This window comes from Eriocheir sinensis, chromosome 43, assembly GCF_024679095.1.
Source record: "Eriocheir sinensis breed Jianghai 21 chromosome 43, ASM2467909v1, whole genome shotgun sequence".
NCBI lineage: Eukaryota > Metazoa > Arthropoda > Malacostraca > Decapoda > Varunidae > Eriocheir > Eriocheir sinensis.
Window position 1 is genome coordinate 10694372 of NC_066551.1, and position 15000 is coordinate 10709371.

A 15000-nucleotide genomic window follows, 5' to 3' on the forward strand; every position below is an offset into this window, starting at 1 on the left:
CTGCAAACCATCCCGGCAGCAGGCGCCTGCGCCGACGACTGCACCGTCTCCAGAATATACAAGAGGGATGAAGCCCAGGACGTGATAGAGTCCGTCAGCAGACAGTTGGCAGACATAATGGCAAGTCAGATTTGCCCCTGACAAAACCCAGGCCATGGTAATATCACGTTCTCGGGAGGACGCGAGGCAACTCCACGGCAGACTGAGATGCGGGAACGACACCATACCTCTGCAGGCCAGCGTCGACATCCTGGGCGTGGAGGTGGACTCTCAGCTGCGTTTCGCGCGTCACCTTGAAAGGGTGGCGCATAAAGCCTCCCAGAAGGTGAACCTCCTGCGCCGCATGAAAAATCTCCTTGACGCTGAAGGCCTGAACACCCTCTACAAGGCACAAGTCCGTCCAGTGATGGAGTATGCACCGCTCACCCGGATGGCCAGTGCCCGCTGCCACCTCAACCTGCTGGACAAGGTGCAGAGGAGGGCAGAACGCCTAATCAGCGCCACCCAGCAGCACCGACCGAGCCAGTGGGAGGGTCAGCGACGACGACAACAACAACAACAACAACAACAACCACGCGAGCGACGGGCAGGAGCAGCCACGAACCAGCTGGACAGCCTGGAGTACCGCCGCCGCGTCGCTGCCCTGACGGTGCTACACAAGGCAAAAATGGGCCTAGTGCCCAACCTGACGGACCTGAGGGCTACCTGGAGGAGGCTTGAGCGCAGCACGAGAACGGTGCTGAGCAACGCCTCCCTCCTGGAAGTGCCAAGGGCCCGCTCCAGCACCCACCAACGTGCCGTGCCTTCTCCATCGCAGCGGTGGTGTGGTGGAACAACCTCACTGCTGATGTGGACGTGACACAACTGTCCATTCAGCAGATGAAGGTTGCCTCCCACAGATTGCTACACCTACATCCACCGTAAAAGCGTAAATGTAAACGCTTGTAAATAATTGTAAACTCTTGTAAATAATTGTATAGAATACAAATGTAATCTTGGCAGAGGTTTTCGAATAGCTCCCCACCGGACGGGGGAACTTTAGCTTAGGAAAAAATATACCGTCATGTACTAATGTACTAAACATGTGTTTAAATAAATAAATAAAAATAAGAGAGAGAGAGAGAGAGAGAGAGAGAGAGAGAGAGAGAGAGAGAGAGAGAGAGAGAGAGAGAGAGAGAGAGAGAGAGAGAGAGAGAGAGAGAGAGAGAGAGAGAGAGAGAGAGAGAGAGAGAGAGAGAGAGAGAGAGAGAGAGAGAGAGAGAGAGAGAGAGAGAGAGAGAGAGAGAGAGAGAGAGAGAGAGAGAGAGAGAGAGAGAGAGAGAGAGAGAGAGAGAGAGAGAGAGAGAGAGAGAGAGAGAGAGAGAGAGAGAGAGAGAGAGAGAGAGAGAGAGAGAGAGAGAGAGAGAGAGAGAGAGAGAGAGAGAGAGAGAGAGAGAGAGAGAGAGAGAGAGAGAGAGAGAGAGATCCTGGTAATATCCTGATTGGACGGGATGTGGGGTCGGTGCGTGGGGTGTGCTGGGAGCCTCCACACACACACACACACAAGGGGTTGGTGTGGTGTGCTTGGACCCCTCCACACACACACACACACACACACACACACACACCTTCTCTCTTGCTCTTTCTTTGTCGATCCTTCCCCAGACATTTCCTTATCGTGGTCCTCCTTTTCTCCCATTTTCTTTGCTTCGGTACGTCTGTCTGCTATTTCTCTCTCTCTTCCAGGTATACCAGTAGTAAGAAGTAAACAAGAAATAGGATCGGATCATTAAGAGATAACGAAGGGATCTCATGGACGGGGAACAATACTATTGAAGCCTACCTTTTACAACGATTTTTTCCTCTCGTTCGCTGACAATTTCGGTGAAAGTTTAACAATAATAATAATATCAATAATAATAATAATAATAATAATAATAATAATAATAATAATGAAGCTGGTGGCTCAGATGATAATGTTAATATTGTTAGCCGTGGTGTTGGAAGTGGCAGGTGTAATTAATATTCGTGGTAATAAAGATATCAGTCGCGATAATTTTCTTAAGAAACACGTGAGCAGGTAAACGATATAATGGTTAGTTTACGCAGGTGAGTGTTGTCTGAATTTTCTTACTGCTACACTCATGAGTAACGCAGACTTAGAACTGTACCACTGCAACACAAAGACTTAGAACTGTACCACTGCACCACAAAGACCCATAACTGTACCACTGCAACACAAAGACTTAGAAGACTAAGAACTCTACCACTGCAACACAAAGACTTAGAAGACTAAGAACTGTACCACTGCAACACAAAGACCAAGAACTGTACCGCTCCAACAAAGACCCAGAACTGTACCACTGCAACACAGAGACCCAGAACTGTACCACTGCAACAAAGACCCATAACTGTATCACTGCAACACAAAGACCCAGAACTGTACCGCTGCAACAAAGACCCAGAACTGTACCACTGCAACACAAAGACCCAGAACTGTACCACTGCAACACAAAGACCCAGAACTGTACCACTGCAACACAAAGACCCAGAACTGTACCACTGCAACACAGACCCAGAACTGTACCACTGCAACACAAAGACCCAGAAATGTACAACTGCAACACAAAGACTTAGAACTGTACCACTGCAACACAAAGACTTAGAACTGTACCACTGCAACACAAAGACTCAGAACTGTACCACTGCAACACAAAGACTCAGAACTGTACCACTGCAACACAAGGACATAGAAATGTACCACTGCAACACGAGGACATAGAACTGTACCACTGCAACTCAAGGACATAGAACTGTACCACTGTAACACAAAGACTCGGAACTGTACCACTGCAACACAAGGACACAGAACTATACCACTGCAACACAAAGACATAGAACTGTACCACTGCAACACAAAGACTCAGAACTGTACCACTGCAACACAAGGACATAGAACTGTACCACTGCAACACAAAGACTCAGAACTGTACCACTGCAACATAAGGACATAGAACTGTACCGCTGCAACACACACACGTAAAACTCTACCATACCCTCAGAGGCAGACTCACTGTCCCTCACGAAAAAAAAGACTTACGCAAAGTTACCATACGAACAGATGAGAGTTTGAAAATGCTCTTTAAAATGAATTAATACCACGGTGGAAATTTATATGTTATTTTTTTTTATGTAAGAAGAACCGCACCCTACTATCGGTCTCTGTTTTTTTCTCCATTATTTTCTTCCTTGCCTTTAATTATTTCCTCTCCTCCTGATCCACTGTTGGCATACTCTCCCTCACCTGTCCTCCTCATACTTCCGTCCTGTGCGTCTTCCTTTGCCGGCACTTTTCTTTGTTTTTTGTCTCCCTTTTTTCTTTCTTTTTTTGTCCCTCCTTTGTCCTGCCCCTTTTGAATCCAACTTTCACCCCTCATACTCCTCCCCTCCTCCTCCCCACCCCTTCCTCCTCCCCTTCCTTCACAGTCTGTCATCCTCTGGTCATATTTTTCCGTTTCCTCCATCCTCCTCCTCCTCCTCCTCCTCCTCCCACTCTGCTATGTCGCATTTCTGTCTCTCCAAAGCCTTCTCCTTTTCTTCCTCCTCCTTCTTCGTCTCCTTCCTTGCTGTCTCTCCACCGGCTTTCCACCCTCCCCCTCCTCCTCCTCCTCCTCCTCCTCCTCTTCCGACTTCTCGTAAAAAAACCACCCACGTGCCGTCTGGATTGGTCGTGTCGCGCCGCATTTTACAATTATTTATTACTCATCTTTACGCTTAGCTTGCCCCTGAAGAGCCTTTGTTTTCATCTGAGGGCCGCTGCTACCTCGCTTTTTGCCCCAGTAACGAGAGAGAGAGAGAGAGAGAGAGAGAGAGAGAGAGAGAGAGAGAGAGAGAGAGAGTGTATAACGTCGTTTCATCCTTTTGTTTCAGTGTTTTTTGAATGACGAGGGCAGCTGAGTCAGTGGAGGGTCACGGTGGTGGTGTAGTGGTAGTGGTGGTGGGTATTAGTGGTGATGGAAGGGGGTGTAAGGGGTGGTGATGGGGGTTGGGGTGGGGGTGAGGGAGGGTGGTCTCCAGTCTCCGTCCCAGGATAACCACCCGCACATCCGTCTCGCTTCCAGAATTAATAAGTAAAACGCGGGGTAATAAGAAGGATAATGAAAGGCAAATGACTCGTTATTAGCGGCGGAGAGAGGGAGGATGAGAGGAGGAGGAGGAGGAGGGGAGAGGGAGGATGTGAGGAAAAGAAGGAGGAGGAGTAGGAGGAAGAAAGGCGGATATGAAATTTTGAGTAAGGTACGAGACAGGAAAGAGGTTAGGGAAAAAAAAATATGGATAGAGGGATTTAATAGTTTATGTATTCATTTTCTATATGTCAGTTTGTTCATTTGATGTGTTTACAGTCATTACTTTTTCTCCTTTTTCTATATTTCGTTTACATGTTTTTTTATTTTTTATTTAATCGTTATTATTTTTTTCATCTATTGAAAAAAAGCCGCTTGGGAATGAGTACGATGAAACAGGATGTGTTGTATGGTCATTCACCTACATATTTTTTTTTATTTTATTTATTTGGTTTTTATTTTCACTAATTTTTCCTCCTCCTTTTATTTTACATATGTGTTTATATAATGACAAAAAAATGAAAAAGAATTTGGCAAAAGAAGAGTCGTGTATTTTAACATGATTACAATAACCAACAAATAAAAAAAAGTGAGCTAAAGGAAAAACTTTTACCATCCTTACCATTACTACGAGCGGCATTATTGTTTGTATTACTTTACTGTTTATCGCGCCGTACGTTGGCTTTCTTAACGTATGCTCGGCTGATCATTTTGTTGCTTTTGCCAATCGCCGCCGTCGACCTCATCATCGTCGTTGTCTTCGTCGCTGAGCCGCTGTAGCACACGCGCTGACCCGCGTAGCTCAGCACAGCAAGCAGCGGCTGACCGCCAAGTCTTCATAGAGAACATTCACGACAAACGACCAAAGTGAGTGTAGCGGCAACAAGCTCAGTGGCTTATAACAAAGGTTTATGGCAAAACTTTATGCACAAGTAGTTAAACAACAACAGTAACAACAAATACGCCATCTGCAGCAGCGGCAGCAACGATAACAACAGCAAGAACAACAACAACACCCCCACCACAAGAATCAAGGGTCACCACACCACCAGTTTCTTCACCCAACAAGGACAGCCACCACCACCACCAACAACAACAACAACAAAAACAACCACAGCAGTAAAGAAGGATCACCACCACCACCACCAAAACCACCAACAAGATTAACAACCACAAAAGTTAACAAGGCCAACCACTACAACCTCCCCCATCACCACTACCACCAATAACAACAACCACAGCAGTAAACAAGGATCACCACCATCACCAACACCAACAACACCACCACCACCAACAACGACAACAACACCAACACCAACAACACCAACAACACCACCACCAACAACAATATTAATAACCACAAGAATAAACAAGTCCCCATCCCCACAAATACCACCATCACCAACAACAACAACAGTACACAAAGTTCACCACCACCATCCCAACCACCACCACCACCGCCGCCGCCAGCCACTCCACTAACGCAGCCCTAACTTAAGGCGACGTGCAGCCCGAACAGCCAGTCAAGAGTGGAGGAACACCGCCCCCGAGGCCCCGAACAAGTCCCTTACGCGGCCCGTCAGCTCGACTCGCCCACAACTCTCTTCCCCGACACATCAGCGCTGCTCCCCGCCGCTCGCCACCCACCCGTGAAATCCCCAACAAGTCCCGGGAGTGAATCACCGACCCCCCCCCCCCCCTCATTCTCAGTCCCCCGCCGCTTGGGTGACGTGGGATAGGGGGGCTGCGGCAGCGAAGGGCCTCCCTGTTACGCACACTGTGCATAAGATGATAGATACAGCGGTTTCCAAACTTTTTTTACATGATGCCCCCTTTTGACTTCTAAGAAATGCTCACGCCTCCCCCATCCTTTGTTTATATATATATATATATATATATATATATATATATATATATATATATATATATATATATATATATATATATATATATATATATATATATATATATGATTCGAACAGTTACTCCTGATGTGTGTGTGTGTGTGTGTGTGTGTGTGTGTGTGTGTGTTAATGTCTTGCAAAACTGCAATATTTGGCAGACGGAATCACGCCCCCCTTATATCCAGCTCACGCCCCTCCTGGAAGGCGCGCCCCCCCAGTTTGGGAACCACTGCTATCGGAAGGATATTAATGTACAAGTATATAGATAAATGTATATGTACGGTGAAATAGTTGAATAAAGAGGTTTTTATGGGTGTTTCTCCAGTTCAAGACGTAGAAGCCGAGTAAAACTATCACCAGAATAACAAAACAGTCGATCGAAAGCCCAACAGTTTCCAGGAGAGGCTTTTCAAACAGGCGGTCAGTGGCATAAGAAAGAAATAAGGATTTAAATATACAAATAAATGGATAAATAAATATGTAAAATAAAAATAAGTAAATAAAGAGATACATACCTACATGGGGCATAAGAAAAAGGAAGTGTTATAAATATAGAAGTAAGTAAACAAAAATATGTTCGGTAATAAATTAAAAGAATATATATTTATAATCAGTTAAATGTGCACTTGAAAAGATACACATAATGAACAAAAGAGTCAGCCGATTAGTGACGATGGTTTCATTTTGATATCGCAGCAGCTTTTGTGAGGGGAATGGATCCATGTTCACGGTAGACAAAGAGACCTTTAAGAGGAGAAACAAAGCAGCTAGTCCCCGTGTTCCTCATATGGCAGCCGCTCAGACTCACATCCCAGCGTCCATATTCTTAAACGAATCGGGCTCTCCTTACGACAATTTCCAGGGTCAGAGATTACATCAGCCTAGTATTTATTGACGTTCAAGATGCAGAAGCCGTGTTAACCATCACTTGCATCACGAAACAGTCCATGAAAATTCCAGCAACTACCACGAGAGGCTTTTGAAACAGGCGGACAGAGGCGCCGAGACGTTTGATAAGACGGGTCCAGGCCGCCGCGTCCGCCCCCCGTCAGACTTGTGTTCGCGTCCTGCTCACAACGCTGACGCTGATTAACACGGAAGAAAACAACGCGTCCTGCTGCTCTTCTGTTGCCATGACGACCGCCGCCTGGCGCCCCCGTCACCCCTCCCTCCCTTACCAAATTCATCTGCAAACGTGATAACGCGAAGTAATGGTGTTAAAAAGAACGTGAACAACAATAACGGTGATACTAAAAACAAATGGAATACCAATAAAAACTGTGACGATAGCAGGGATGATGAAGATGAAAAAATATATATCTATATATATATATATATATATATATATATATATATATATATATATATATATATATATATATATATATATATATATATATATATATATATATATATATATATATATATATATATATATATATATATATATATGCATATTGAACTTATCTTTATCATTATCTATTTTTATCGTTATTATTCGTGTGATACTAGCAATAACAATGATGATGATGATGATGATGATGATAATAATAATAATAATAATAATAATAATAATAATAATAATAATAATAATAATAATAATAATAATAATAATAATAATAATAATAATAATAATAATAATAATAATAATAATAATAATAATAATAATAATAATAATAATAATAATAATAATAATAATAATAATAATAATAATAATAACAATAATAATAACAGTAATGATATAAAAAAACAATCATTACTATTGTAATTATTGTTACTTATTATGATTATGATTATTATTAATGGTCTTTTCTTGTTGTTTCTTTCACCATCATCATCATCATCATCAAGGAGGCATAATAACATGTATTTATGTTCAGTAGCACCCGCGCTGCTGTATCCCAACACGGCCAGCGCGGCTTGCTGCCATTAATATCCAGTGCGGCATAACTTCCGGGGAACAAAACAAAGCAAAATAAAAATACCCTCCCGTTGGGCCGCCGCTCCGGATGTCTCTCCCTTATTTGCTGGCAGGCTCGGAAAAGAAGAAAAAATATATATATATATATATATATATATATATATATATATATATATATATATATATATATATATATATATATATATATATATATATATATATATATATATATATATATATATATATATATATATATATATATATATATATATATAATAAAGAAAATATACCAAGATACAAAGAGACAATTGGAATTATACTCTCCTCGTCCACACTCAGCATCAGCTGCCTCCAGACCTACTCCCAGTCGCCCCTCAATCACGTCCAATCACTCCGTCACTCGTCACTTTCAATTACTCCAGGTGGACCCTCATCCCCCCGCGTCAAGCTCCGCTCACTCACGGGGACTTGCAGTCACTATAAAACTGCTACCAATGATAACCAATCACTCACTTGTATCCAGTTACTTCCACTAGCTTACAATCACACTTACCCTGAATCGGTCCCAGTCACTCCCAATCATCTACTCTTCATCACACCATAAACTCTCAGTAACTTACTCACTTCATTTAACTTTACCTCATTTCCAGTCTTTCCCAATCACTCCCACGCACCCCCACTCTCTCTGAAATACAACCAATCACTCCCAGTCATTTCTCATTCACTTTCAAAAATTTAGTTCACTTCCAGTTGATACTAGTTTCTCCCAATCACCCCACTCACTCCCTGTCACACATCCACTCACTGTCACATCCAGTCAGTTCCATTCACCCCACTCATTCCCTGTCATATCCACTCACTCTCAGTCATATCCAATCATTTTCAATCACCCCACTCACTCTCCATCACTTCCACTCATTTCCGATATCCCTCTCAAGCGTTCCCACCAACACCCACTCTCCCAACCACTACCACTCACCCTCCATTGCTCCCACTCCCTTCCGATCCCTATAACTCGCCCCGAATCGCTCTCAGTTCCCCCAACCACCTTCACTCGCATCCAGTATCATCGCCGCTTCGAAAATAAGACTTTTTTCCTTAGTTTTCGGCTTTCTTTCCATTGTTTCGTTTGATTTCGTTATCTCTTACATATTTTCTTTTCTTTTTTTGCGTTCTCTTTGTCTGTTATTTTTTTTGGCTGATCTTTTCGTATTTTTGTTTACCTTTTCGTTTTTCCTTATTCATGTTATTTCGTCTCTTTTGTTCGTCTTCTTTTTATATTGTTTCCGTGCTTATTCTTTTATACACCAACAGCAGCGGAGGGAGACACAATATAGTCCGTTCCCATGACTTCCACAAAACCAAAGCTCACGAAATAGCAACAAAACCAAAACTCAAAAAATGGTAAAAGATTCGTCCCGGTATAGTTTCGGCTTTGTTAGGAAACGTTCTCGATGTGTTTTTATCACCCACATTTGATGAAGAAGACGATCAATTATGTTTCCTTCATTTAACGCTTTCTCTTGGTCTAGTTTCGTCCATAAGGGTTAATGAATACAATCAAATGCATCTTTATTCTTCTTGGCAGCTTTTATTCTTGTTTAGGGTCGTTTTACAAGACAATTTCGCTTCTTTCGTCAACTATTTCTAAAAGTCAAAGAGGGGATCAATCGGGCTCTAATGAGTGTTTTTTTAGGTTCTTGGTACAGAGGAACGGTCACACTACCACCAGGGTCATAAAACTACTCTTGGAAATGCCCCAAACTCCTACGAAAGCCTTGCCAAATATGTGTTCTTGGGCGGCGAAATGTCTTATGATACGAACCTTACTTTGGTCGGTATTATAAGACACTTTCGGTTCTCACATCAGCTATTTCTAAAGGTCAACGAGGGGATCGATCGGGTTCTAACGAGTGTTTCTTTAGGTTCACGGTACAGAGGAAGGGTCAAACTACCACCAGGGCCATAAAACTACTACTGGAAATGCCCAAAACTCGTACGAAAGCTTTGTCAAATATGTGAACTTGGGCGACTAAATGTTTAGTAATACGGATCTATATAGGCTCCCTGTTTTTGGGTAGTGGCTTGAGGTTTAATTAAGGTCTATATTCTTAAATGTGTCGGGCTCCCACTGCGACTATTTCCCAAGGCCACAGAGAAGATTAACAGAGATTTCATGGGTGACCGTTCATGGCGCAGAAGTCTTTTAAAACTATCACTAGAGTCGCAAAACAGACCATGAAAATCTCTGTAACTAATACGAAAGAATTTTCAAACAGGTGAACAGAAGCACCGGTACGTTTAATTTAGAATACGGGTCTTCTACTCACTCTCAATCATATCCACTCATTCCCAATCACCCCACTCCCTCTCCGTCACTTCCACTGACTTCCGAAATCCCCTCTCAAGCGTTCCCACCCACACCCCCTCTCTACCAACCACTGCCACTCACCCTCCATTGCTCCCACTCGCTTCCGATCCCTTCATGACGCCACGTACCAGCATTGGAACATATTTTCGACCACAACGGATGATGAATGCAGCCAAACGCATCACCTTCATTAACGCGTCAAAACTGAGTGATCAATTACCGAAAAGTCAATAATGGAACGGCCCAATTCATGCTGTCACGATGTGCAAGTCATAGATGAAAAAATGGTGATGGGATAGAGCAAACATTGTTATGCCCATATTTTCAAACATCTCGGGTTCTACACACCCATATTTGGTAAGATTTCGTATACGTTGCTGTGGGTAATTCTATGGGTAGTTATATGAGCCTAGTAATAATGTGACGAGGCTTCTGCACCATAAATATGACACCCATGTGAGCCTTTGGAAGTATTTGTTGTGGAAGCCAAAAGCGTCCAAGAATATGTGCCTTAGTACGAGTTGCTGGAGTGAACTGGAGAGAATATCAGGTGCAAATGAAAAAGTAAAAAAGACAACTCATATACATGTTTCTCGTAAGATCATATTGGAAGCATTCTGAACCACAATCCTCATGCCTTTTTTTTTATTTAATGGAATGATCGTTGAAAATAACTGATTACCTTGTAGGCACTGCTTTAATTATTGAATTTGTTAGTTATTACGCCGTTATCTTTACAACAATAAACTGGCCACACGCAAAACTTATCGCCTTCCTGCGTAATTAACCACTTTTTATCATGTTGAAGGAATACTTAATGCCTTTTTAAATAATTGCCAGGAAGTGTTGTGAAGTATTAATAGCAACTATAGTAACCGTCCCTCTCTCTCTCCTTTACTTCCCAGGCCGGTGCGGGAGCGAGGAGGCTGGGTCAGATCACCAACGAACCGGGACCCGACTCGAACCCACCACACCCGTACCCGAAGCCAAAGCCGGACCCGTACCCGAAGTCAAAGCGGACCCGAAGCTAAAGTCACCGAACCTGTACCCGAATCCAAAGCCAGATCCGGACTCTAACCCGAAGCCCTAGCATGAAGCCACCGCATGAAGCCGCCGCCCCGCATCCCAGGTCCGTGTTATTGTTGTCGTTGCCTGAGAATGAGTATATCAGCATCAAAATTAACAATGGTAATCTCTGGAATAGACACTGATTGACGGTTTCCACTGCGCAACGCCCCCGCGGGAAGTTAAGGGGTGGGAGGGGGAGGGTGTAGGGGAGGGAGGCAGGGGTAGAAAGAGAGGGGGTAGGTGGAGGGAGGGAGTGTGGCGCAAAATACACAGCGAATAGTCAAGCGGTGGGCAACGTTCCGGTCTGATAAAACACTCGCCGCCCCCTTGCCCGCACGCTCGCTGCCTGCCCTCCCCCCCCGCCCCTCCCCGCCCCACTACCCCCGCCCCCTGCAAAACTGTTTTAATTGGAAGGGTTACGGAGGGGGAAAAAAAGTGTTTATTCGGATGGTGATCAACTATGGTGAGTTACACCTTTAAATGCGATAATGAGGTGATGATGATGATAATGAGAATGGTAATGATGGTGATAATGGAGATGTGTGTGTGTTTGTGTGTGTGTGTGTGTGTGTGTGTGTGTGTGTGTGTGTGTGTGTGTGTGTGTGTGTGTAGAGGGAAAGGGGGGCCTTGTGTGTGTGTGTGTGTGTGTGTGTGTGTGTGTGTGTGTGTGTGCATCATATTAGAGATTTCTTCTCCGCGACTTTTTGCCTCATATTGACTTTCATTTCACGTACCCGCAACACACGTGACTGTGGTGGAAAAAACGTTGCCGGCATCTATGAAAAAAGAACGTTCGCATCTGAAGGAATTGAAGCCGTGCGTGTTGGGACGCGGCATCACTGGACCTTGCGACCCAGAAATTCTGACGCTTTAAGACTTTACCATTTTAGCAGTTATTTCCAAGACATGAAAAAATACCGTGCTCTTGTAAGTAGTAAAGGACAGTAAAGGAAGCAGCCTATGGGCAACAAGAACAGGAAAAAAAAATACCGGTAAGCGCTGTGCCTGCAAAAAGAAGTCCGTACGAGTAGCCAGAAGAGAGGTCATTTTCGGATGGGGAGGTGTCTTTCATACTCCTCTAATTGCCAGATTAAAAGAAAAGATATTAGCCAAAATAATATCGATAAATACTTCATTGCGCAACTAATTACTGCGATGAAGGTGACTGGAAACCTAATCAAACTAGAGGCCAAAAGCACAATATAAGTACACTTTGGCCACAAGATGACTCAAAAGCCCCGACTGTGTGTCATTCCTCGGCTTTCTGGCAAGAGGAATACTTTTAACAGCGGAAGAAATTGCCGTTCGTGTTTATCGTGGTGGATGTTATTCGTTTCGCCGCCGCTAGTGTCAGTGTTGTTTATTTTCCATCAACAGTAAATAAATCCGGCCTCGACAACGTGAAGGCTCTGCAAAGTTCAGCCTAACATGGTTCTCCCTCGGGCCACAACCTCAAGCCGCGTGTGTTGAACTAAAGCCGAGGCGCGGTTTTTCTTGCCGTACACCTCGTCGCCTCACTCACCCCCACGCCCAGCCGTACAATCTTACAAAGCCTAGAATGCTGTTTGCTCCGGTGCGTCAACAGGCTCATAACGCCGTAATTTGAACGTAGTAATTCCTCTCATGTTTCCAAAGTTCCGATAGGGACAAATTTGATATCACTTTAGTTTTTCGTTTTGTTTGAGTGTGTGGGTGCTCGCCTTCTATTAGTTTTGTGGTGGGGTTGGCGCCGCAGGTGTCGCCCGCTGCTCCCACCGTAGAGACGCTGAACGTTTCTTTATTCCTTTCTCGGAGATATCCCGGGTTGGCGCTGCGGTAGTGTGGCTGCACCAAGGAGGCTGGACTGGCCGGCGGACACATTGTCGTGACGGGCCACCTCGGCGCTGATCCCGGCCTTCCCGCGGCCTGCTGTCCTGTCACTTTATTTCCTCGTCCGGTAATAACGCCCACAAGCAAAGCTGCTGAGTATCTCTTCCTCACCCTGTGTCCACGACAGTCTGGGGACGTTCACTAAGTCGCCGCTGAGCCGTTCTCCCTCGACTCCCAGTCTTGACGAACCGTCGTGTTTACGAAGAACAGATTTGAGAGCGATGCAATAGTTCAACTTCCTGGATGTTCATTCTCTTCAACATCGAAAAAAAAAATTAAGCTCCTGCCGATAGATGAAATTTGAAAGGGAACTGAAAGAGGCGTTCGGAAAACTGTTTACAAGTCTATTGTGAGGCGGGCGGTGAGGGCGAGGGAGAGGGCAGCGCTGTCCTGAGCCTGGAAAACAACAGTCATGAATCTGCATCTCAAGTTAGAGTTAATCTGAGCCGCCTTTTTCCCGCGTCCCTCCTTCGTTATGCCCGGCCATCCGAGGCTGACGACCCTCGCCGCCCACCTGAGTCTTGTCCAGCGTGTGTGATTGGCTGCCTCGCTGTCCGGCCTGTCCCTGCCCCGCCGCTGCTCTGCCATGCAAGTCTTATTGATCATCGCCTCACAGACTCTTCCTTTACACCCCGATGCCCTTCCTTTGCCGGGCTTCGTATTGGCTACCTCTTTATTTCGGCTTTGTTGTCTCGTCTCGTCCCTTCGCTGCTCACCCGTCTGCGCCCCCAACGGCCTCTTGACGTCATCTTTCTGTTACAAAGTTTCTCGTCTCCCTCAAATCCTTCCCTAATGGCCACTAAGAAACATGTTGATAATTGCGTCGGTAAAAAAATGTGGCCTCTTGACATCATATTTCTCTTAATGCCTCGTCTCCCCCCCCAAAAAAAAAAAAAATCGTTGCTAATTGCGTCTATAAATAAATGTGGTCTTTAGCAGAGGATCCAAGAGTCCTCATTTACAAGAAACCCCTTTTTGCCCTCTGTACCAAGCTGCGCCTTTTATAGTCTTATCCTGCTGCCTGCTGAATATTAACACACCGAATACTTTTATACTGACGTTCACACTCACTGGTGGTGGAGGACTTACGCACATTGCCAAACCTCTCTAAACATCCAAGAAAGAATAAGAGATAGATAGAGATAAATAAACAGAAGAGTAGAAGTACGGATAAGAGAGAGAGAGAGAGAGAGAGAGAGAGAGAGAGAGAGAGAGAGAGAGAGAGAGAGAGAGAGAGAGAGAGAGAGAGAGAGAGATGCAAACTGACAGAGGCATAGAAACGTGAGATAAAATGGAAGATTTCGATGGAAATAAAACGAAAGCGAACACGAAGAAACATTGGATAGAGAAGCAAAAATAAAAACGAAAAGAGGGAAAATATAAATTTGTATGCAAGGGAAAGAGAACAGAAGCGAATAAAAGTGATGGGCGGTGGGAAGACAGTGGAACAGGCGGAGGGAAAATTGGAAGAAGAAGAAGAAGAAGAGAAAAAGAAGAGAAAACGAAGTAGAAGAAGTAATAGAAGAAAAAGATTATGTAAAAGAAGAGAAAAAAGAAAAATAGAAAAAAAGAAAAAAGAAAAAAGGAAGAGGAAAAGAAGAGGAAGAAGAAAAAACGAAAAAACTGAGAAGACAAAAAAAGAAAATGAGAAAAGAAGAAGAAGAAGAAGAAGAAAGGGAGGGAGAGAATCTGTCAGGTCCAGCTGCGTAGATTCCTGTCTGACAGAAGTTCAAGATTGTTTGAAAATTATTTGTCTCTGATTGT

General features: G+C 44.1%; 1 long non-coding RNA gene across 1 annotated transcript in view; it reads left to right on the plus strand.

Annotated features, from left to right (window-relative positions):
• The window catches only part of LOC127010459 (uncharacterized), an 80798-nt gene that overhangs the window by 22876 nt on the left and 42922 nt on the right, over nucleotides 1-15000 (plus strand). Inside the window, exon 3 of the long non-coding RNA XR_007763194.1 lies at nucleotides 11205-11428. This is a non-coding gene — a long non-coding RNA (uncharacterized LOC127010459). The remainder of the gene's footprint in view (nucleotides 1-11204; nucleotides 11429-15000) is intronic.